This window comes from Electrona antarctica (genome assembly GCF_951216825.1).
Source record: "Electrona antarctica genome assembly, chromosome: 24".
NCBI lineage: Eukaryota > Metazoa > Chordata > Actinopteri > Myctophiformes > Myctophidae > Electrona > Electrona antarctica.
The window spans coordinates 32,884,630-32,908,517 of record NC_136803.1 but is presented as its reverse complement, the minus strand read 5'-3'; the positions used below and the strand labels follow the sequence as shown (position 1 = coordinate 32,908,517).

Below are 23,888 nucleotides of genomic sequence, written 5' to 3'. Positions count from 1 at the left end.
ACAGCACAAACACTGATGAAGGACAAACACACACACACACACACACACACACACACACACACACACACACACACACACACACACACATGCATGCTGTACAAACCTATAGGCATGCATCAACTTGTATTAATAGGCGAAAGATGTGCAACACAAACACACACAAAAAAACACACACACACACACACACACACACACACACACGTGCGCACGCACGCATACACACATGCACGCGCACACACACACACACACACACACACACACACACACACACACACACACACACACACACACACACACACACACACACACACACACACAGAGCCCGATCTGTCAAACCGGTTTCTACTACCGGCATGTGTCCAAAAAATGCTTGACAGAATAATAATTCCTCCCGCCCCAAAAAAAACATGTCCGATCTGCCATCCTGATTATATTTTCACCAGCAGCTGTTAGGTTGTTTTGCCAACACGGAGGCAGGCTACACGTTAAAAACGGCAATTTTGGGCCCAGCCCACATGATTGGCAAAGCAATAACATTTTAATGATTATAATACATCGTCTCTGTCGGGCGGAAGCCTCATTATGTCCAAAACTCGTACTTTTCAGGATTCAAATTCAAAAACAGTCCTGACAGATTTCTGAAAAAACTATGTTTCTATGTCAGTTGTTCTCAAACTATTTCATGTCAAGGACCCCCAGAATTATATGTAAATGGCCGGCCGACCCCCATCTGAAAATATGTTGTTCCAGGGACCCCCCAGAAGCAAAGATTTGAGCTAAATAGGTTCGCTCTAAAATCTACAAGGTATGAGCTTGTAGATCTGCTATTTTTCAATAGCTAAAGTATAACACAATGCTTTGTTAGAAGAAGAACAAAACAAAAAGTGTTTTCTTCTTCTTTCTAATTATTTGATCGGCCCAAAACATTGTGTTTGTTGTCATCATTTGTCACAACTCGAGTTGGCTTTGTCCGCAGCGTAAACGTCTTTATAAATAAATACTTTTTAAAAAGTCTATGAGGAAAATGAACAGAGAATTCTTTTCCGGGTCTCTCGTGACTCGTCGTCATGAAAGGGGGCGGGACAGCGATGCTCTATAGTCTTGTGCTTCCCCCAGGTTCTGCTGACTTGCCAATCAGTGTATTGGGAGCACCTGGCCAGTATTCCCAGTGTGCTCTATAAAGGGCTGGGAGTTGGCCACACTCACTCACTCTGTCTCTCCTTCCATGACAGCAGCAGCATTTGTTTGCGCCATTCAACACACCACATTACATTTACTACACATCCACTCACTTACACTACTGATCTTACTGATTAACGCACCCTACTTTAGTTTTGTTTGATGCATGTTTGATTTAATTTAATTTATGTTGTGAATAAATATATCCCTGTGTGCAGTTTTAAACAGCCGTGTGTCTCCCTCCTTTTGTAGCCAGGTCATAACACCCGTCCCCTCACTCAGGTGACCCAGCCGGGGTGATCAAGTCCCGACTTACGTCCCAGTGGCTACCCACGATCAGTCCCATTAGGGAAAGACCAGGGCCACACAGTCCGCCGCTCCCGAACTACTCCGCCGGGACTGGGAGAACCAGATTCTGGCGCGTGGAAGGACTAGGCTCTGTGGGTTGACTCCTGTCCGGGCCCCTCCTACGTCTCACCAGGTCCACTCCTGCTCTCACCAGGTGCAGCCAGGACCTATGCGTTGCACCAGACTCCCAGCACCATGCAGACACTTCATTCAGGACGTATAAGGTGTTAATTTACGAAAAAACACAAAAAGTTAAAATATGCAGAGGTTTTTGCCCAACAGCAATGTAGGCTATATATACGGTATATTGTCTGAGTTTACATTGTTATACAGATAAATATAAACTAAGTACAGTGTATTATATTAGTTCCGTTGACCATCCATTGATCAGACACTAGACAGAACACAATCGATTGATCGATCACGCACCCGACTACTTAAAGCGGCAGCCGATCGATCGACTGCCGTGTTAAGTGGCCAGATCGGTGGGCCACACCATTGTTTTGTTTTTTGTTGTTGGGCCCTAATCCAGAAGAAAAAAAAGAATTGGAGTAAACACATTGTAAAGATGAAGCCCGGAACATCTTTATATCCTTTCAACAGCGTTTACTGCATCTAATCTGGATGTAAAGTGGGTCAGCCACAACAACGAGGTCAGAGGAATGAGGCTGCATGATGCGACCGAACCGCTGTGAGTCCTGGACCGATCGATGTGCCAACCAGCGCGGAGGAGGAAAGACAAGGTATATAAGTATAAGTAATGGCAATCCCGCGGATGCCTCAGGGTCCGGTGGTGATGCCAGCCAAGCTCCTGGAAATCCCCCAGACCGAGTGCCCCAACCTGGGGGTGACAGGGCAGTCGCCACCCTCCTCCTCCCTGTGGAATGCACTCCCACATCAAAGAGGGCACCCCCCCCCCCTCCCCCTGCACCCTCCCATCCTTCTAAAGCCTGATTTATACTCAGTTGCCCACTGGTGTTTCCTGCAGTATACAAGCAAGCTCACAGCGTGCTATGAACGTGGTGTGCTGTGAGCTTGCAGATCTGCTATTTACTGACCACAACACACCGGCACGCAACTAAGTGTTAATCAGACTTTAAAAAGGTCCTCAAAACCCCTCCTTTTCACACATGTTTTTGCTGTTTTTTACATTTAGACACAATTTATTTTATCCTTAGTTTATTTCTCTTTATTGGAGTATAAGAATAACGTACCGATAAATGTAAATACTCAAGTAAACATGGATCGATTCGAAATTGTGCCTTGAAATTAACATGCAGTACTTGAGCAAACGTACAGTTACTTTCCACCACAGGTATCACAGGTTATCAACTACTGCCAAAAAACACAGATTGAGTCCCAGACTCCCTATACTGTGGTTCTCAACCTTTTCAGGCTGGGACCCAACAAAATAATCATATTTGAACTGGGGACCCCCCCGCCCTGACAAGCACTTGGAATTGACCTATAGCAAAGTCCCTCCCCAAACTGCTATGGTCCAATCACAGCTAAGCATAACTTTAAACTTTAAAAAAAAGAAATGTCACGCACATATTTTTCCAGTGCATATGGCAGGTATTGTTGACGGATTTGGAAGAGATTTTGAAGGTCTGGTTCCAAAAAAGAACCAGTATTTAATGTGTAAAATCCATGATATTTACATTGGAATGAATGAGCCCGGCTGGAAAGTGTCCAAGTGGGAGTGTCTAATTGGGAGAGGCCGGCGTAGCTATAGTTGAATTGTAGGAGTTGAGTGTTGAGGCATAATATTTAGTTTGACTCGGTTCCACATCGATTATTGTGAAAAGCAGATACAATCTGACGATGCCTCACAATGCGAGCCTATTTTTAAAACATTTGCCTCTTTCGGCAATTCGGCCAATGTTTTTGTTCATTACTTTTGATGCAGTGAGTAATTTTTTTTTCTTTTCTTTTCTTTTCTTTTCTTTTCTTTTCTTTTTTTTGTCTTAAAAGTCCTTAGATTGTCACTTCACTGTCATCTGGGGATTCCACTGCGAAAAATAGCCAAACTACAGATTCTACAAGCTCACAGTGCATGTAGGGTCAGGGATGCGACACATTGGGAGCTTGTAGATCGGCTATATTTACTGCAACAATTCTTTTTTTTATACTTACTGTAGCCTACCGGGGGCTGCCTTCATATCATGTTGATGAACGATACTTGCATTCACCCATGGGACCTGTCCCCAACTTCACCCGCCGCACACAGAGGGAGACTCGCTGGAGCCTTGCTAGAGGGCACATTGTTTGACGGAGGGGGAGCATTACTCATGTTCTCTGTCCCAGTTTACCCCGCTGCTTGCGGGCAGGTGCAAAACCTATACCAGCTTCACAGCGGGTTGAGTGAGTGCCTTGCTCAACGGTAACTTAACATAGTAGTTGCTGAAGGGGGACATTCATTATATTAATTATGCCTATAGATTTATATAGCACTTTTCTAAGTACATTGCCATTGTTGCTGAATGGGTAGACTTGCCGTGTGGGAGCAAACAGAAAGTCCTCGGTTTGTGCTGAAGTGTCGCTGCAGCAAGATTTTCCTTTCTTTGTGTTAATCCTCCCTATACTATAGAGTGTGCTGACCATATAATTAGTTCCTCCCTGTCCCCAGTGAAACGCAGGGGTCAGGGAGGAACTAATTATTAGTTATTAGTTTTGGTGGTGGGTGAGAAAGCCTTCATCCAATCAGGATAGAGGGTGGCCTCCCTCTAATCAGGATCGAGCAGGGCGGGCCTTGGTTGCGCGTGCTGTTGGCCTGTTGCGTGTACCCCCCCACTGTAGGACGTGTGCATGTGCATATCTTGTTAGCGGGGAGGACCGTTCTTTTTCCTTCCAAATCACCAAAATCACAGAATGCTCCCCTTTAACTTGATACTTTTGCCGGCAGTGGCTCAGGAGGTATAGAGCGGCAGCTTTGGAAATCTGTGTGTTATGTTACTGTCGAAGTGTCCTTGAGCAAGACGCTGAACTCCTCCTGATGAGCAGGTTGGTGCCTTCTGCCTTGAGTAATGACCATTGTGAATCGATATGGATAAAGGGTGCTATATAAATGCACCATTTGCCATTTTTACTCAAAGCTGCACTGTAACTTTCCTATTCTAACCCCGGATTTTAATCTGGTTTCCTGCAAGTGCTGACCTTTTGTATACCATTGATCCAATAGCTTTCTTGCTCAGGGCCCAGGGATACATTTAATCCTGACCATCAGGTCAAATCAGATCCTGTGTCTAGGTGAGACATGACCTTTGACACAACCTAAATGTCTCAATAGAAGAGCGCAGGGAGACCAAATACAACCTCCCCAACTGCATAAGTTATATTGTATTAACATACTCCACCACCATACAGATGTCCTTACTGCCAAAAGGTTTGTAGGTTAATTGGTCCACCACCGGCTACAGTGTTTTTTTGGCAGTAGATTTGCACAGGGGGGAAACGGAGAGGTGTTTGAACAGGTAATAAAATGTGCAACCACCACAGTCTTATTTTACAGTAAATCCACTGCATAGGCTGGAAATGACAAGCACAGACCCAACCATGTGGACTGACGCATTCCACTTTTACAATGTGATATACCTACGCTCTGTTTTGTGGCACCTGGCTTCTAAATCACAAAATTTTTCTGAAAAACCTATGTTTCTATGTCAGTGGTGCTCAACCTTTCGCAATCCCTTTCCATGTCAAGGACCCCCAGAATTATCTGTAGGCTATTTGGCTGCGGACCCCCATCTGAAAATGTTGTTCCAGGCACTCCCCAGAAGCAAAGACTTGAGTTAAAAAACGTTTGCTGTGAAAGAATATATATATTCAAAGATTTGTGCCACATTTTCACGATTTAAAAAAATAGCAGATCTACAAGCTCGTAGCACGGCACTCGGTGCCGTGCTATGAGCTTGTAGATCTGCTATCTTCCAATAGCTAAAAGTATAACATAATGCTTAAAACACCAAAAGGGGTTCCCGCCCAGAATAAGTGAAGGACCTCCAAATTAGTGTGTATTAGTGTGTATTTTTGAGACCCCATCTGAAGATGTTTTGGATATTTTTCAAACATTTTCAAAAATAGCAGATATGCACAGCACGGCACAAAATGTCTTGCTGCTATTTTGTGTCACAATAGAGCGTCGCAGTCCCGCCTCCTACCCTGGACCAGGAAATGAAACCCAATGCATTATTCTCATAGACATTTCTTAAAGTATTTATTTAAAGACGGTTACGCCGCGGACAAAGCCAACTCGAGTCGTGACAACTCATGACAACACAAACAATATTTTGGACCAAACAAATAATTACAAAGAAGAAAAACAACAAAAAAAGTGTTGTAACCTGCCGTTTTTTTCTTCTTTCTAATTATTTGTTTGGTCCAAAATATTGTTTGTGTTGTCATGAGTTGTCACGACTCGAGTTGGCTTTGTCCGTGGCGTAACCGTCTTTAAATAAATACTTTAAGAAATGTCTATGAGAATAATGCATTGGGTTTCATTTCCTGGTCCAGGGTAGGAGGCGGGACTGCGACGCTCTATAAGTGTGACACTATATCAGGGGAGTTCAAAGTGTGGCCCGTGGGCCAAATGTGGCCCTGGGACAAATTGTATACGGCCCGCATGCTTTCATACCTGAATCACGGAGGGCATGCACATGCATAAAGTGAGTGCCAAATCGATTGGCAAAGTGAATTTAATGTCGTTTGATACAATCAGATAGTCAAGACATTCTGTTTGGATGTCGAGGCCAGAAAGTAGTTCGGTTTTTTTTGCCACTCAGTAGGCGTTCTAAATCTAAATCAAGGAAGCATCTCAAGTCTCTCTGAGCATTTTACTGGGTGCACGGTCGGGGAAGTAACCGACATGGCAGTAAGAGAATATACCAGCACTCACAGAACTGTCCTTTAAGAGGCACTTGATTGTTTCATCAGTATGGTATGCTGCAAAGCAGACGGCACAACCACGTACGCGTTTTTTATTTTTTACCTTCCTCGTATTTGGTAATGTGGGCATTTCCCAGATTATCATTCCCTGTTCCTTGTTCCTTATTCCTTGTTCCCTTGTATTTGTATAGTGTTTGTATTTCTATTTGTATTTGTATAGTGTTCCTTGTTCCCTTGTATTTCTTCTTCTTCCTTTTTTTTTTACCATGCTCGTCTGGTTACATTTGGTAATGTGAAAGAAAGGCTGAGTTACACATTTGTGTTCACAGCAGTGAGCACACACCTGACAAAAGACCATTAATATTAAATATTGATGTTGATAGTTAAATAGAATGTGATGCATATGTATGTCACATACATATGCATCACATTTAAACGATTCTATTTAACTATCAACATGTGTGTGATGTCAGGAGATTCAGTTGGCCCTTGGGTGTTTAGATATTTTATAATATGGCCCCCTTTGAAACAAGTTTGGACACCCCTCCCTGCACTAAACCAATCCCCCCCCTCAAAAAGGACCCTGCAGAACCAATTAATAGCCTACTCTAATACATTTGGATTATAACAAATTGTCACAATTTACCTACATTACATTTATCACATTTATACAAGATTGTCTTTTTAATAGTATAGATTTTATTTTTTGCTATTTTTTGCTATTTTGCTAAATACATTAAACACCTATTAAACCAATTAATTACCGTATGTTTCATTTTTACTTTGACAACGCGCACGCGCGCCCACACACACACACACACACACACACACACACGCATCTAGGCTGATGTCGCATCCCGTTGTTTTTTTTCATAACATATTTTATTAAAACAAATATTTTAATAAAATATAATAAAACGGGAGCGCGGCTACTACTAAACGGGGGGGGGGGGGGGGGGGATTTGACGCCCCGCCCCGCCCCGCCCACCCAAAGGAAATGCGACCGGCAAATAATAATAGCGAACGTGAATATCCATAGAGTTATGAGAGAGAGAGAGAGAGCGAGCGAGCGAGAGAGACTTCTCCCAGAGCTCTGATTATAGCAGACAGTATACAGCCGCGCTGGTGTTAATGTTGTTACTGCATGTGTGGAGGAGGAGGAATTAAGATGTCATTATTTAACCGGTTCGTTCATGCATTCGTCATATCGTGCGTGTTTATTAAAATACCTCCAATTTTATTTCAACTGTACGGAACCATGTAAAGATTAAAATACACACAAACAGCACCCGAAGCTGCTGCAGGCTGCTGCAAAGCAAAAGGTCCCCCACTAAGGCAGGGGAGAGAAACCTCACCACCACCGGAGGAGGAGAGTCATTCAGGTAAGAACGACATATCTCTGCAAACAAAACGGATAGCAGAAGTCTCTTTAAACTGAGATACGCATTGTTTTCATGACAATTGTTTCAGCTGGAAGGAAGGAAGGAAGGAAGTGTGGCTCTATAGAAACATTATTATTTGGAACAAAATGTATTTTCTTTTCCATTCAAGATTCCATAGTTATATACTGTCCTCCTGTCCGCATATATGTTTCTCACGTGCCTGTACAGAGTTTAATATGTATGATGATGCCAGCTGGGGGTGATTAACATTGCTGCTGCTAATTGCTAATTGGACGCTGTTGTGTGTGTGTGTGTGGAGGTTGTGGCTGTGACTGACTGATTGATTGGGTGGATTCTATAGATTGTTTTTTTTTCTTCTTTAATTGTGTCATGCTTTCATGGAAGCCCATCCCATAATAATATGGACTTACAGGAAACGAACACTTTCAATTTGCATCAAAACAATGACAATGAACCGACATGGCAGTTTATTTTTTGTCTTTATCTAAGTGTCTCATATGCTTCCAAGGGGGTGGGTGGGTGTGTGTGTGTGTGTGTGTACACGATAACAGAAACTGAAAATACATTATCGCATAGAGCCCTATTTTGGTTAAGAAATGTCTTCCTCACCCAACTGTCTTAGCCTTGTCTGGAGATGGTAATCCGTCATAATGATGACCGTGTGACCTCTTGCAGTTGGTTAAAAATTGTGACCAGATTTGAATGAGGGACTGCCATTGGATTTTTTTTAATTTTCGTTTTTCATGTCGTATGAAAGCAGGGAATCATAGCTTCAAATTGACATATTAGTTGTTCAGTTTGACCCACCAGTTTTGGAGATATGGCTTATAGAGTAATGCCTTGCAGAAAACAGCTAGTTGAGAAAACAGGCTTGAAAGGTTCACTTCTGTGGTCTCTAACATTACACCTAGCTACATTTATTTCTTATTTACATGTCGTTTTCAGCTCTTGACACTTTTCAGACATGCTCTAGTATGTGAAGAGTCTGCCTGTGCTATTAACTCATTTTGAATAAAACAACGTTTTTCTCCTCTGGTGAAAAGCTGGAGTTTGTGCGATGGCAGTCAAATCTGGTCACAATTAGTCTGATATGAGACTCGTATATGAGAATAGAGACTACACACTGATGATCGATCAATGATTGATTGTTGATATCAGTCTTGAGCCATATGGCTCAAAGGTTGACACTTGACAGGGTAGGCAGTGGGTTAATGCATTGCCCAACCATTTACTGTACTGGAAAATGGGGTTCAAATCTGGACCACCACACACACACACACACACACACACACACACACACACACACACACACACACACACACACACACACACACACACACACACACACTCTCTTGATTGTCAAGCAAAGTTGTCAGTTCATAGGAAGGAACAAGTGGATTGTCTCAATTAGAGCAGGAATATTGTTAGAATTTAAATATTATGTAAAATGTTTACAAAATGTGTGGGATTGCGAAAGTTTCCAAGAAGGACTTGTAGACAGCTGTCTACTGTACTCTTAACTACCGTTATTCTCACTTTCTCTTTCACTTTCACTTTCTCTTTCTCTTTCTCTCTCTCTCTGTCATATTATGTTCCTTGTTAATTAATTGTCACCCACATCAATACACTGCAAAATCCAGAGAGTGTAAAAATATAAAGTTAGTAAATGTTTAGGCCAAGTTTAAGCTGATAAATGCCATCTAAACTCTAGCGTGAATGATGGCTTAGTAAAGCAAACAACCACGCTAAGCCTTTGGAGAGCGATGAAAGCTGTTCTGCGACGCGCACCCCGTTGAAGATTGGTCACAAAGAGACGCTCATAAGGCTCACAAGCAGTGTTGTTTTTGGCAGCACATTTTGATTTGAGTTTTAGTCATAGTCTCCTGAATAGTTTTCATTGAGTTTTAGTCACATTTTAGTCACCCGGAATGTTTTAGTGTTCAGTCTAGTTTCAGTCGACTAAATATCATGACATTTTAGTTGACTAAATCTACAGTTGATTTAGTCTACTAAAATGCATTTTGCCGTCGTAATGAGCTCGTGGCAGCGGTGGCCGAACGGATAGCGGCGCGGTCTAGATACCGGAAGGTTCCCAGTTCGAACCAGCCGTCCGACACGTTAAAATTACCACCGCTGAAATGCCCTTGAACAAGGCATCAACCACTACGATGAAATGTGTTCTATGAGCAGGGCCTGGCTGGAAACAAGTTCTTGAGCTTAGCCCAGATACCCTGGGTAAATATAGATTTCATTTCATTTCATTTCACAAGCTTGAATAAATGGAAACTAACGCTCACAACTATCGGCTATTTTCAGCATGCAACCAAGTGTAAAATTACTTGGCCTATACTGCATCTCTTGTCCACTAGTCTCTTCCTAACATTTTAGTCTAGTTTTTATTTGCTGACGAAATTGTCAATATATTTAGTCTTAGTTTTAGTCATCATAGCTTAGTTTTTATTTAGTTTCCATTTAGTTTTCGTCGGTGGAAAAAGGTAGTCGACGAACATTTTTCGTCTTAGTTTTAGTCGACGAAATCAACACTGCTCACAATGCCTGTCACAATTATTACATAATCATCTAATCACAATGATTTGAGAAAATCGCAATTATTTTGTTTGCATAATTGTTTCCATTTTGAAAACATTTCATACATTAAAAAAAGCTGAAATAGCAGATCTACAAGCTTACAACGCATCACAAAGTCGGGTAAAAATCAGTTTTTTCCACAATTCTATTTACCATTTTAAAGTATAAAAAATAAATGATGTCCCCGGACCCCACTTTGGGAACCACTGATATACTAGAATCTGCCTTAGGTCTAAATGGGTTAAAGCTGCACTACTGTATGTAACCTTCGTCTTCTATCCCGGATTTGAACCTGGTTTCCTGCACACGTGCTGAAATGTTTACCATTGAGCTAATAGAGCTAATGGAGCAAATAGTCAGCCTGTCCGAATTGAATTTCCAGGTCAAAATGTGTGTCACGAACGAAATGTCTCTTCAACAATGGAAGAGCAGGGAGACAATATATTCTACCATACAGAATTACACTTATTCATAAGAAAACAGTTAGAGTACACGGTGCCACTTTAACATACTCTAACATACAGATTGGTTACATTTCTTTTTTGTCCAAATAAGTTCTGGATTGCAGTGATACTACCCCATGTTTTCTTCTTTCTTTTTCTTTTCTGCAACTTCGGAAGAAAAATCTCTTCGGGTCAGTCGGGCAGTGGTGGAATATGGTGCATATTTTGTGAAAGTATTAATACAGCAATATAGCAGTCTATACAAAAGTATTAACTAAAGTTTTCAAATAATTGTAGTGGAGTAAAAAAGTAGGCTTTTTCCTCTGAGATTTAGTGGAGTAGAAGTAATAAGTACTGAAAATTGCAAATACTATAATGTAAAAGAAACCTCAAAATTGGTACATGTAGGCCTACATGTACATATTCTTTACACCAGTGCAGTCAGCCTTTATCCAAGCTGAAGGAACAACAATGGTTCCGCTGCTCAACGTCAGTGGAACCCTTTTTTTTGGTGGTTGCCAACTTGGTACAGAAGATTGGGAGCCATGTTTGTGCTGTCATGAGTGTTGCTTGGTTACCTGAGAATGACCAGCACTAATCTGACCTGGACACTGGCCGACTACTAATGAGACAACTTTGTGAAAGCTTTTGCCCGGCCTCTTTGGTGAGGGACGGCGGAATTGATTCATTGATTGACCGATTTAAATACTTTTATTAGTCAGAAATGTAAACAGCACGTGGTACTACAGTCGGACATTGGCTAAAAGGATAACATAAATTGACAAGTCCTGGGGACTTGGAATTGTACATTTTTAATCTGCCCAAAGTATTCTATCTAACTTCCATGGTGGTCCTATCTATCTATAAATGCACCACGTCTCTATCTGTCAAATCGCCGGTTGCCCAGAACCAGCACAAAAGCCTGTCTGTCCCAAGCCCCCAGTGAGGCTCTCCAGCAATTAAGCACTCGGCCCTAGTGGTTGGAGCGTGAACTGCAGGCGGACCCGTGGATTTATGACGAGGAAACCCCGTGCAGCTGGGCTTTAACATTGAGCGCTTGGTTGGCAAATTTGGTTGGCAAATACGGAAGTAGACGGTTCTTCCGGGTGCTTCAAAACGCCACTGAGCAACTTCTACTGAAATTAATAGCGGGGGGGGGGCTGTCGCTCCGGTTCAGTGTCTATCCTTTACTCTATGGTCTGCCCGGGCTCTGGACGGGGCTCAAATCCAGATCTCCATAATTTGGAGCTGGCCTGTTCTGACATCACTATTCTGACATCACATCACACACTTCATATTTGGGCATGCCTGACACAGAACTCCATATATAGGCATAAAGGGACACAGAGAGACAGATGGGTGGAAACGGTACTCTGACACGGGTACAATGCGTATTGCATTGCCGGGTGGGGCATGGAACTTCCATCGGTACCGACTCGGTGCTCTACAGCCCATCACCAGTCTAGTATATTAAGATATAGGGGGGTTCAAATATTTTTTTATTTGGGGGGGTTCATACAGTTTCTACATTTATTTCTAAATTTAAAAAAAGTCTTCTAAATCCTGACAATTTTCTGAAATACCTCATGTTTCTATAGTTTCTAAAAACGTGTACGTCACCAAGAGGGGGGCGGCGTCTGAAAAGCTAGGGACGGCCCTCTCGTGGGCTTTAAATTCTAGCCCACATCACTCAGAATAGAGCGACGGTGGTATGTTTTTGTAAATATTGAGCTCGTTCTTGGCGACAACATAGTGAACCAACACCAGGATGGATAGAAAGAACGTCGGGCCCAAATACATTACAAGGACAAGGAAAATGTTGTGAACAAACACGGCTGTGCTTAGATACTTTGTTGAACGTTATGTCTCTGCGCCCGTGCGCCGTACAGCCGAGATCCAAGCCATTCTACGTCCTTTTTGTAAACTCGTTAATCTGGGTTCCTTGATGCTGTCTCCATGCTGGAAAGCTGAAAATCTAATTTCGTTTTCTGGCTCATTCCCTCGACGTGACCTGCTGTGGCACTTATTTACTGAGCAAGTCTGCACCATTGTGAGGTCAGTTTAAAAAAAGAACGTATACAAGCACACCGATAGTCGCTCAATGTAAACAAACCAGACAAGCCAACAAGTATGGCGGCCGCTACCACGTGACACATATGTTGACGCCCCCTCCAGGAGATTTTGGTACACACTATATCAGTGGTGCTCAATATTTCATGTCAAGGACCCCAAAAATTATATGTAATTGGCCACGGACCCACATCTGAAAATATGTTGTGTCCAGGGACCCTCCAGAAACAAAGATTTGAGTTAAAAACGTTCGCTCTGAAAGAATATATATATTCAAAGATTTGTGCCACATGTTTATGATTTTTCAAAAATAGCAGATCTACAAGCTCGTGAGCTTATAGATCTGCTATTTTTCAATAGCTAAAGTGTATCATAATGCTTACAACACCAAAAGGGGTTCCCGCCCTGAATGGGTTAAATATCAATTTTGGGGTCCTTGACTTGAAAAAAAGTTTCAGAACCACTGTATTATACAATTTCAGTGGACTGGTGCTGCTGACGACAACAATAACAGACTATTTAGCAGTATTTAGTCAGTGTTGAGCTGAAATCTGGCAAGAGCACAAAGAGAATTTGGCACGGTCTCTAAATCCTTTTTTTTGGACAGTCACAATGCTCCACTGAGGCTACAAAGGCATTTTTCTCCATTTCATCTGTGCAAACGTGCACTGTTGTCCAGATGAATATTTCAGTGGTTTCTCTCTGTGAATAAAGAGGACATCCAGCTGTGTGAGAGAGATGCTCCTCGCTCAGCCCAGGGCAGGTATAATGTAACGGCCAGTGTTTTCGTTGACTAAAGGTGGCCTTACACTAGCCGATAATCGGGCGGTGGCCGAACGGATAGCGGCGCGGTCTAGATACCGGAAGGTTCCCAGTTCGAACCAGCCGTCCGACACGTTAAATTTACCACCGCTGAAATGCCCTTGAACAAGGCATCAACCACTACGATGAAATGTGTTCTATGAGCAGGGCCTGGCTGGAAACAAGTTCTTGAGCTTAGCCCAGATACCCTGGGTAAATATAGATTTCATTTCATTTCATTTCACATGCATTTTCAGCAGATCTACAAGCTCGCATCGCAGCGTGATTCAAGAATCAAAGTGTAAAATCTTATATTTAGTTGACTGAAACTAGCCTAAACGCTAAAACATTCCAGGTGACTAAAATGTGACTAAAACTAAATGGAAACGTTTCAAGAGACTAATGACTAAAACTAAAAATAGAAATTTGCTGCCAAAAACAACACTGGTAACGGCAGTGCTAATCAAAATTTTTGGCTAAGGGCACCCCTGTAAATAATGTTCACATCCATGGCACCCCCTGGATCACATGGGTACATTCATGTCATTACGGTTACGACAATAACATTTTAATACTAGTCATTAAAGGACCACTTCACCACTTTTCAACCTATCTTCATATAATAGGTCCTCTCACTAATAATCATGATAAAATGGCACCATTTTTTTCTACTCTGTCTGTGTCTCATACGAGGGCTGTGGGCAGTTCAGAGACCTGTCCACCAGTGACATCATCGTTAGGCAGATTGTTTTTAAAACACGATTTTTTTACAAACATTTTCAGGAATAGAAAGCCTGCAGTTTCTATTAGCTTGGATTCCCCATCAATGATGTCACTGGTGGACGGGTCTCTGAACTGCCCACAGCCCTCCCATGAGATACAGACTGAATAGAAAGAAATAGTGCCATTTTATCACGATTATTAGTGAGGACCTATTATATGAAGATAGGTTGAAAAGTGGTGAAGTGGTCCTTTAAGCTACATATAGACTTGAGTAATTCAAGTGGGTCATGTTTACAGGTTTGGAATTGTAACAGCTGAAATCAATAATCTATCAGTATTCCGATATTAACCTGAGGGCCGCATTAAGTGAAGGTAGGGGCCGCATTTGGCCCCCGGGGCCGCCAGTTGCCCATGCATGGAAGATGTATGCTATTTAGTCAGGCTGGGCTGAGACTCGGGTCACCCCAGTTAGGGGCAGGCCTTAATTTTCAGGTCCATTGGGGAACTCTAGAGCAGTCTCGCTCTCTAGTCTCCTGCTCCTCCCAAAAGCAAATTTGGAGCATTTGGGAGGAATTGGGACACGAACAGTGTAGACTGGAGTGAGCAGAGATTTGGGTATTGGAATTTCCCTCGTCTCTTCTGTTAACTCGTCAATGCACAGTAAACATCCACTGTATAATGCCCCCTCCTACCGTACTGCGCCACACACACACACACACACACACACACACACACACACACACACACACACACCATGGGTGACTGAACCTTCTGTTCAGCTCGACTGTGGAACTATACCCTCCCGGACCAGGCACAGTCTTTCAATGCTTTCAATCTAGTTTGTACATTTTGAGTTACTCGTACAAAACATGCATAATAATGACTTACTTCAGCCCTATTGAAAATAGCTGATGTACTAGCTCGCCTCGCGATGCTACGCGTTTTTGTCTGAACTTGTAGATCCGCTATTTTCAAAAGATTTTGAAGTATTGATGCTTTTACTGGAAGCTTCCAGGGTTGACTTTGCAGCAAAAATAGCAGATCTACAAGCTCACAACGCGTCGCAGCGCGATGCGTTGAGAGCTTGTAGATCTGCTATTTTCGGGGCACAAGTTACAACCCATGCTCTTTTTTTTTTTTTTTAAACCTGTTTTTTTTGTGTGTTTCGCCTTTTATTTTATGGAGGGACAGACAGTAGGCTGACAGGAAATGGTGAGAGAGATGGGGGGGAAGACATGCAGTAAAGGCCATCGGGATCGGGAGTCGAACCCGCGGCACACTGCCAGACTGGATTACCAGCCAAGGTGCCTGGACCACTGAGCCATGGCCCAGGCCAACCCATGCACTCTTTAGCTAGTTAGTGGAGATGCGGTGTATACGACATGGATTTCTAAACAAATTTGTTCAACGCCAAAATACTGCATTCAAGTTCAGGAGACTCCGGGAGGAAAAAAAAGGAATTCTCCTGAATGCTGCCTTCCGGCATGGGCATCTAAAGGCGAGGTATTTCCATTTCTTTCACCATGGTAAATGCTGCATTCATGGTCTGTAGAGGGCAGTTGTTTTACAGACGGGTAAATGGGCAGGTGGCTGAAGCCCCCTTTGATGTCTATACGTGCAGTCGTGCACGTCCCTGCTTTGTAGCCCTTCTGGAAGGTTTCGGTGCAGGATCCCGTTCAATGCGATGGGTTTTAGGGCCCCGGGGGCGTTGCCCGGGGTTTCGAGTTGCATTGCTCTGGTGACCGTGTGTTGAATGGAACATGGCACTGAATGGTGCCAGGGGTATAGGGGCACCATTTCCTTGGTGCCTTTCCGTGTTGGGCAGTTTCCCCAGCAGTCACTCTGCCAAGGTTAAGGGCAGTGCGAGCCCTGTGACACACCTGGGGCAGGAGGGCCTTTGCTTTAGCAGGCTATGGTTCTGTGTGGAGTCATTGTGCTGTTGATACTGCAGTCATGCTCTCGTGTTAAAAAAAGGTAATGGGAAGAGTGGGCACCGCAATGTAAAATTGTCCATTAAAATCACACCCGTGTGAAGTAAGTGGTGCAACTCCGTGTGGGGGGTCCCCGGAACTTCCACGCGCCCAGGGTGCCGGCCCGGTTCTGGCGAGCCGCCCCGCGTCCGAAACGGTCGAGAAATGACATTTACCGTGTGGGGGTCTCCGGGGGTCCCCGGGTGGTCCCCGGAACATCCAGTACAGTAGTTCACCCAAAAAAGTACTTATTTTCTATTAATTACACACCCCTCGAAGCCTTGAATTCTTGGAGATTTTCTTAGTTTTTGTCGCCACCCCCTGATGTCTATTGATTTTTGAGTGGTGTAAACCACTCCTACAACTGGCTTTGTTAGTTTACGTGTCTGTCTGTCCGTATGTCTGTCTGTTCGTACCAAAAAATTAGCATGGTTGCTATGGTCACCCAATTCACACGGGTGTGATTTCATTACGTCAGACAGACGTCAGACCACAGCTGATCAGTCTATATAAGACCTTACACCACTCAGTTCACACGGGTGTGATTTTTAACTCATTGGTTGACAAATGAGGTTTCCACCCCACAGTGACGATGTCAAGTGTCAATGGTTAACCGCAGTTATTTGTATGACAATTTAATCGTTAAATTAAAAGGTCAAGGTCGTGACAGAGCCCTGGGTTCAGTTCTGACATCGAAAGGAGAATGTTTTTTATTTGATTTATTATTATTTATTTGTTTTGGTTGTTGCTAAGGATATATTCAATTTATCATTTGTGCCCCGGGCGCGGAGCGTGCCGGTTTGGCCGGTTTTTGTATTCAAAAAGGACATTAAACAAACCGGTTTGTCATAACGTCCATTAGGCTACACTGCTACGGGCTACACATAATTATAACGGATATATATACCACACAGAGTTTCAGTTGATGTATCCGAAATATTGGTTTTGTGTGTGTATCATTTTCTGTTCGTGTGCGTGCGTTGCATGAGCCATGTGTTCAACATCAAACGAAATGGGCCCTGTCCTTGTCCACTGTATCCTGTGGCTGCAGTCAGTCTGTCAGGCCGTGCCGGAATAGATAAGGCTGGCAGAGTTTGATCTCTCGTCGTGATTCAGACCAATTTAGAACTCAATCCTCCCCCGTGCATATCTGTCTATGCAGGTCTGTCTGCTCTATATAATCTCAGCCATGTGGTTTTATGCAATTTTGGCTATTAAACCCTTTCATTTTCATGTCTTGTCTGTCTGTCCCTATGCATGTCTGTCTAGCTATGCTTGCTTGTGCGTGTGTGCTTGCTTGTGCGTGTGTTTTGTCTATCAACGTGTCTCTTAGGCTGCACATATCGTCGCAGAGTCGGGTGGAAACCTCATATGTCCAAAACTGTTACAGGATTTAAATTCAATAATGGCAACAAAAAAAAGCTGCAGATCTACAAGCTCAAACTGCATCACATTGCAACATGTTTTACATTTGTAAATCTGTTTTTGCTCCTTTCTTGTGCCACTGTAGTGTAGTATGACGAAGTAGGACATTTGTATATAAATACAGTATATAAAAAACATATGGACATAAAAGAATTCTGCCCGACAGAAACTATCTATCTGTACTATCCGTGTCTGTGTCTGCATACACGGACGCAGAAAATAGTTAGTTGGCCTTAACTCTTGCCAACTATAACTCTTATCACAGAATAAGCTCCACTTTATCAAGACAACTAATCTGCTCCACTGATCTTTTGGACTCGAGCCACTGCTATTAAAAACGTTATTGTGTGTGTTTGCCAGCAGGGCATTCTGTTCAAGCCGGTAATGTTGTGTGCAAGGCCTTGTCCCGCACGGGAGTCTTGGTTGGCAGCAAGCCAACGACGACACGCCACACATGATGCAGCATATAACGCCGCTGTCTGGTGAAACGCTACTGTACTGTACTGTACTGTACTGTACTGTACTGCAGTGGTTCCCAAAGTGGGGTCCGGGGACCCCCAGGGGTCCTTGAGGGAGTTCCAGGGGGTACAAATGGAGTGTACAAATGGAACCAAAATGGAACCAAATGGACCCTAACGGGTCCATTTGGTTCCATTTCGTACACTCAGAGTTAAATTAACATTGATTTTACAATATGAATTGGGTTCCCGAGAGATAGAAATGCCATCAAATGAGGGTCCGTAGACTAATGCATGTCAAACTGGGGGTCCTTGAAATTAAACGAGTTGAGAATCACTGCTAGAGCCGTAAAAACCTTCTCTTATGGGGGGTCCCTGGCATATCTTTTCAAATGGGGGCCCACGGGCTGATTAGTGTCAATTTGGGGGTCCTTGACATGAAAAGGTTTGGGAACCACTGCTCTACTGTACTGTACAATCCCTCCTCCCTTGGCCCTGTGTGTGTCTGTGTCCGTGTGTTAGGCTGTGCAACAGTGACACTTGGTGGTGAACAAACGCTATAACGCTATTTTCGTGCTCTGACAACAGCCAGGGACACAGGGACAGACCCAGGGACACAGCCACACACATAGCTGTCTATAGGAGTGGCTGCACCACTCGAAAGAAGAACCACTAGTGTTCCAATGAATGCAATGCCATTATTCTCCCCTCCCCTATTCCCCTCCCTTGGAGAAAAGTAACTTAACTGGGGCAAAAAAGTTTGAGAAACCCTGACGTAATCTTCACGAACAGAGCTAACGGGCTGCTGTGCCAAATTGCCAATGTTCTAATCATTGTAGCTCAGATATTGATGAAGAGATATTGCTCATGGCTGACGGGTTGTTGTTTTGCGTGCTGAAACGCTGCGCTGCTGTTGTGATTGCAAATTGTGGTGTGACATTTGTGCCTGAACCGCAGGCAGCAGCCAGCAGGCTGGCTGAACTGAAGGCATGCACTGTTATCGTTTATTTCACCTGAAGCCGATTTTAAAAAGAAAAGGGAAAAAAGGCTTCTAAAATTTTTTTCAAAACAGTTTTCTGAAAAACCCAGGTTTCATGTCGTGGTTCTCAACCTTTCCATGTCAAGGACCCCCGGAATTATCTGTATTTGGCCACGGACCCCCATCTGAAAATATGTTGTTCCAGGTACCCCCCAGAAGCAAATAAAGATAAAGATAAAGAAAACTTTATTGTCCATTAAATTTACATAAAATGGAAATTTGTCTTTGGCACACCGGCAGTCAGTTACAACAATAAAACATTACAAAAAATACACAGGTGCATTAAGATACTATATAAAAATGCATTCACATGAACATAACAACAGTGATCATGAGCAGTGGCGATTAGACTATTTAAACATTTTCTTATTTAAAATGTCCACAGCAGTTGGCACAAACAAAGTTTTGTAACCCTTCTTTTTTGCTAATTTTGCCCTAAGCCTCCTGCCCGATGGCAACAAGTCAAATTCAGAGTGAAGAGGGTGGGTAGAATCATTGTAAATCTGAATTGCTTTTTTGCTTATGGAGCGGTTGTATATGTCCTGAAGTTGCAATTGTTTATCTCCAATGATCTTACTTGCCTGGTTGACTACCTGGGTGAGCTCTTTTTATTCCCAAACCAGGACACGATATTAAAAGTGAGAACACTCTCAGTGAGTGATCTATAGACCATGGTCAGGGTGTGTTTACTGGCATTAAAACTTCTCAGTTTCCTGAGAAGATAAAGCCGCTGCCTTGCCTTTTTGTAGATGTTATCTGCATTGGTCTGAAAGGTGAGAAATAGTCGGTCAATATTCTCCGTCCGCTGGGCGCTGGGCGTTACTAATTGATAGGGCGGAGAACTCTGTCCTGTGTGCTCAGGGTGTTAACCTGAGGGCCACATTAAGTGAAGGTGTGGGCCACCAGTTGCCCGTGTCTGATCTAAATCTTTCCATCTTAAAGGTTACAGTATATGTCACAAGGTGAACTTGAGAGATTGTTTAACCACTTCAACCCCAGCATCCCCGTTCTTGATGCAACATTCACCAACAACAGCCAATCTACAAGCTCACAACTCGTCCCAGCGGGACACATTGTGAGCTTGTAGATCAGCTATTTTTTCACCAACAGGTTTTTATTTAGAACAAAAAGATAATGCACAAAGTCCAGTGAAAGCTAGGTTTAGAGGTTTTCAAGTTAGTCTACTGGAAGCTCCCATGTTAGACCCAGAAATGTTGGTTAGTATAAACGTTGATGATTCAAACACTCCTTGGGCTAAAAGCAGCCATAGCCACTTGGCCAAATGTGCTGACCTCATCACATTTGTGATGACGGCTATGTCCGCTTTTAGCCCAAGGAGTGTTTTTTGTGCAAAACTAATGCTTGGAATTCAGAATGATGAAAACCCCCTAGTTGGACACGTCACATGCTACTTAAAGAATGATGAAATTTAGATTATTTTTGCCTTATACAGGTTGTTAATGGTATGGTCACATATTATGCTAATAAAACATGCAACTTTTAGCAACCAAGCTGAATTTCATCCATTAGACCTATAGATAACATTTCTATCATAAAAGTTGATACTAATCACCATTTCTGGGTTCATGAAAATTCCAGGCAACCCTGGACTTTGAGAGACCGTGCACTATATTGACTCCATGAGCATGTACTGCGTACGACGGCACAAGTGCTAGGTAGGGAAATAAGATGTGATGAGATGGATAGTTTAACTTCAATTATTTGACATGTTTAATGTGTTGGAGCTCTCCAGTGAGGGTGGAATTAAATGAGCAGTAAATCAATCGTCTTTACATCAATTCACTGCCCTGGTGTGAAATCAATCGGTGCAGTGCTGCGAATCTCCACGATCGTGTTCGAATTGTGAAATAGAAACAGGGGAGTACATTTTATCCTACAATCTTTTCAAAGCTTTAAAAAAAAGTATAAACAAAAAATTATAATCTCGACTTTTCATCAATTTAAAAAAAAAAACATTTTTCAAAAGTATTTGATAAATAAAATGATCTAATCATTTCCATAAATACATTTAAAAGTTCAAGAAGTAGTGCATAGAAATAGCTGATCTGCAAGCTTATTTTCACTAGTTTGGGGTCCCGGGCAAACGTCTAATTTCTCTTTTAGGTTCTTGAGCTCAGGGCTCCAGCGTGCAACTTAATAGGTTGCATATGACACTTCATTTCTTAAGGTGCTACTTAAAAACGTAAGAAGGTTGCAACGGTGATACTTGGAAAAGGCGAGGAAAAAAGTCTGTTTTATTTTTTTATTTTTTTAACTCCTCACCTCAACACTGAGGCACGGGCGCCGGGTGGCTATGTTCGCGATATGTGCGATACTAAGATATTACTTTCTTTTGGCTCAATCGCCAAGTCCCCTCTCCCCTCTCCCTCCCTCTCTGCCTGTCTGCCTCTGGCCTGAGTGCCTGCCATGCATCATTGGTGGAAAAAGTACTCAATTGTTTTACTTAAGTAAAAGTACCAATACTGCAATTTAGAACTACTTTGTTACAAGTAAAAGTACAGAATCAAAATGTACTTAAAGTACTTAAAGTAAAAGTATTCATATTGCAGAATGTCCCATTTTATAAGTTCAAAATGTGTAGAAAATCTATTGAAAATAGCCGATCTACAAGCTCTCAATGCGTTGCGTTGTGAGCTTGTAGATCGGCTATTTTCAAATGGCCGAAATGTATAGGGTTGAAGTGGTTAATGTATGTTTTCTAATCAAAATTAATTGGAAATACTTCATTACTCAAGTAAAGTACAAATACCTCAAAATTTTACTTAAAGGGGCATTCCACTCATTTTCAACATTTTACTATGTCATTAATATACCTTAGAGCTGTTGTGTGGAAATAATAAAAAAGTCCCCCCATTCTGTGTTTCCTAGAACTAGAGGTCTGAAAAGCATCATTAACATGGTGAAACACATCTTGATGACATCATCAAGATGTGTTTCACCATGTTAATGATTTTTTTCATACAGCTCTAAGGTATATTAATGACAGTAAAATGGGTGGTTTTCCCCTTTAAGTGCAGTACTTAAGTAAAAGTACTTAGTTTCTTTCCACCACTGCATGCATGTGAGTGACGTGCCTACTGCCTGCGCATGTGAGTCACGTACTAAGCAGCGGCGACGCGCTCACTGATCAACTCCGGAAAAAAACTAAACAAAGATTCAGACATGAACCGGACAACCGGTCAATAGTTGATTTTTTTTTCAAGAAAAACAAAATGTGTCACTGTCAGAGGAGACATTTTACAACTGGATGATGATGATGATGATGATGCTCGGCTTTGCTCGCGCAGAATCCACGGAGACAGCAGACACAGAACATGTCCCCAAACACTGTGGTAAACTTGTTAAGAGTGCCACCAAAAAATAGCTTCCAATAGCTTATTTTGAGTCGAGTATAGCGCTGTGTGCAGACTACATACATGATCGCCTCAGCCAGCAAAATACATCTCCCACGTGAAACCATGGTATACCGGTATGCTTCAGCCAAGAAAACCTTTGCTAGCCTTGGTGATAAGGTCATGTATTATTACCACGCTATACAAAGACAAAGATGGTGCTATACTTAATTCGTGGTGGCGCTACCAACTGAAAAGGTCGGTGGCACCAGTGCTACCTGTGAAAAAGTTAGTCTGGAGCCCTGCTTGAGCTGAAATGTTTGCAAAACGGATTAACTCCCACAAGGGCCCCTGGGCCGGTAAATGTTTTGGGGCGCGTGTGCGTGAAATGAATGGCCCCAGGAGCCCCTTTTCAGGGCCTCAAACCCAGTACCGTGCAGTGTTGATTTCGTCGACTAAAACTACCCTTTTCCACTGACAAACTAAATGGAAACTAAATAAACTATGCTATGATGACTCAAGACTAAATACATTGACAATTTCAATAAATAAAAACTAGACTAAAATGTTAGGAGACTAGTGGACAAGAGATCCAGTATAAGTCATTTTACACTTGGTTGCATGCTGAAAATAGCCGATCTACAAGCTCACAACGCGTCGCATCGAGCTTGTAGAAGTGTAAAATCAGTCATTTTGATGGCATCAAGGCCCACAAATACATTTTAGGCGACTAAATCAACTGTAGATTTAGTCGACTAAAATCGTATATTTAGTCAACTAAAACTAGACTAAACTAAAGCATTCCAGGTGACTAAAATGTGACAAACTAAATGAACTATTCAAGAGACTACGACTAAAACTCAAATCTAAATTTGCTGTCAAAAAAGACACTGGTACCGTGCGGTCCAATTTCCCAGAAGGGCCCCTGGGAGCCAAGGGCCCCCTGGGCCCACGGCCCCACCGGCCCAATGGATAATTTGGCCCTGCATCATGACTGCGTCCCACAGTAACTGACACGGCCACTGTCAGAAAAGTGCAGCAAGGACAAACTATAAGGACATTGTTGAGTGGCGCGCGGTTCAGGCGAAGGACAGGCGTGACATGAATTATCTCTTGACAAAGATGGCTTTTCAGGTTCGGAATCTAGAGATTGGCATCTGTGTTGTGGCCGTGGACTGCAAAATAACTAAAACTAGAATTGGA

General features: G+C 42.7%; 1 protein-coding gene across 2 annotated transcripts in view; it reads left to right on the top strand.

Annotated features, from left to right (window-relative positions):
- Positions 1–7,481: 7,481 nt before the first annotated feature.
- The window catches only part of LOC306917246 (beta-galactoside alpha-2,6-sialyltransferase 2-like), an 88,181-nt gene continuing 71,774 nt past the window's right edge, over positions 7,482–23,888 (top strand). For both annotated transcript variants that reach the window (XM_079495386.1, XM_079495387.1), the window contains exon 1: positions 7,482–7,793. The gene's annotated coding sequence lies outside the window, so the exon portion shown is untranslated. The remainder of the gene's footprint in view (positions 7,794–23,888) is intronic.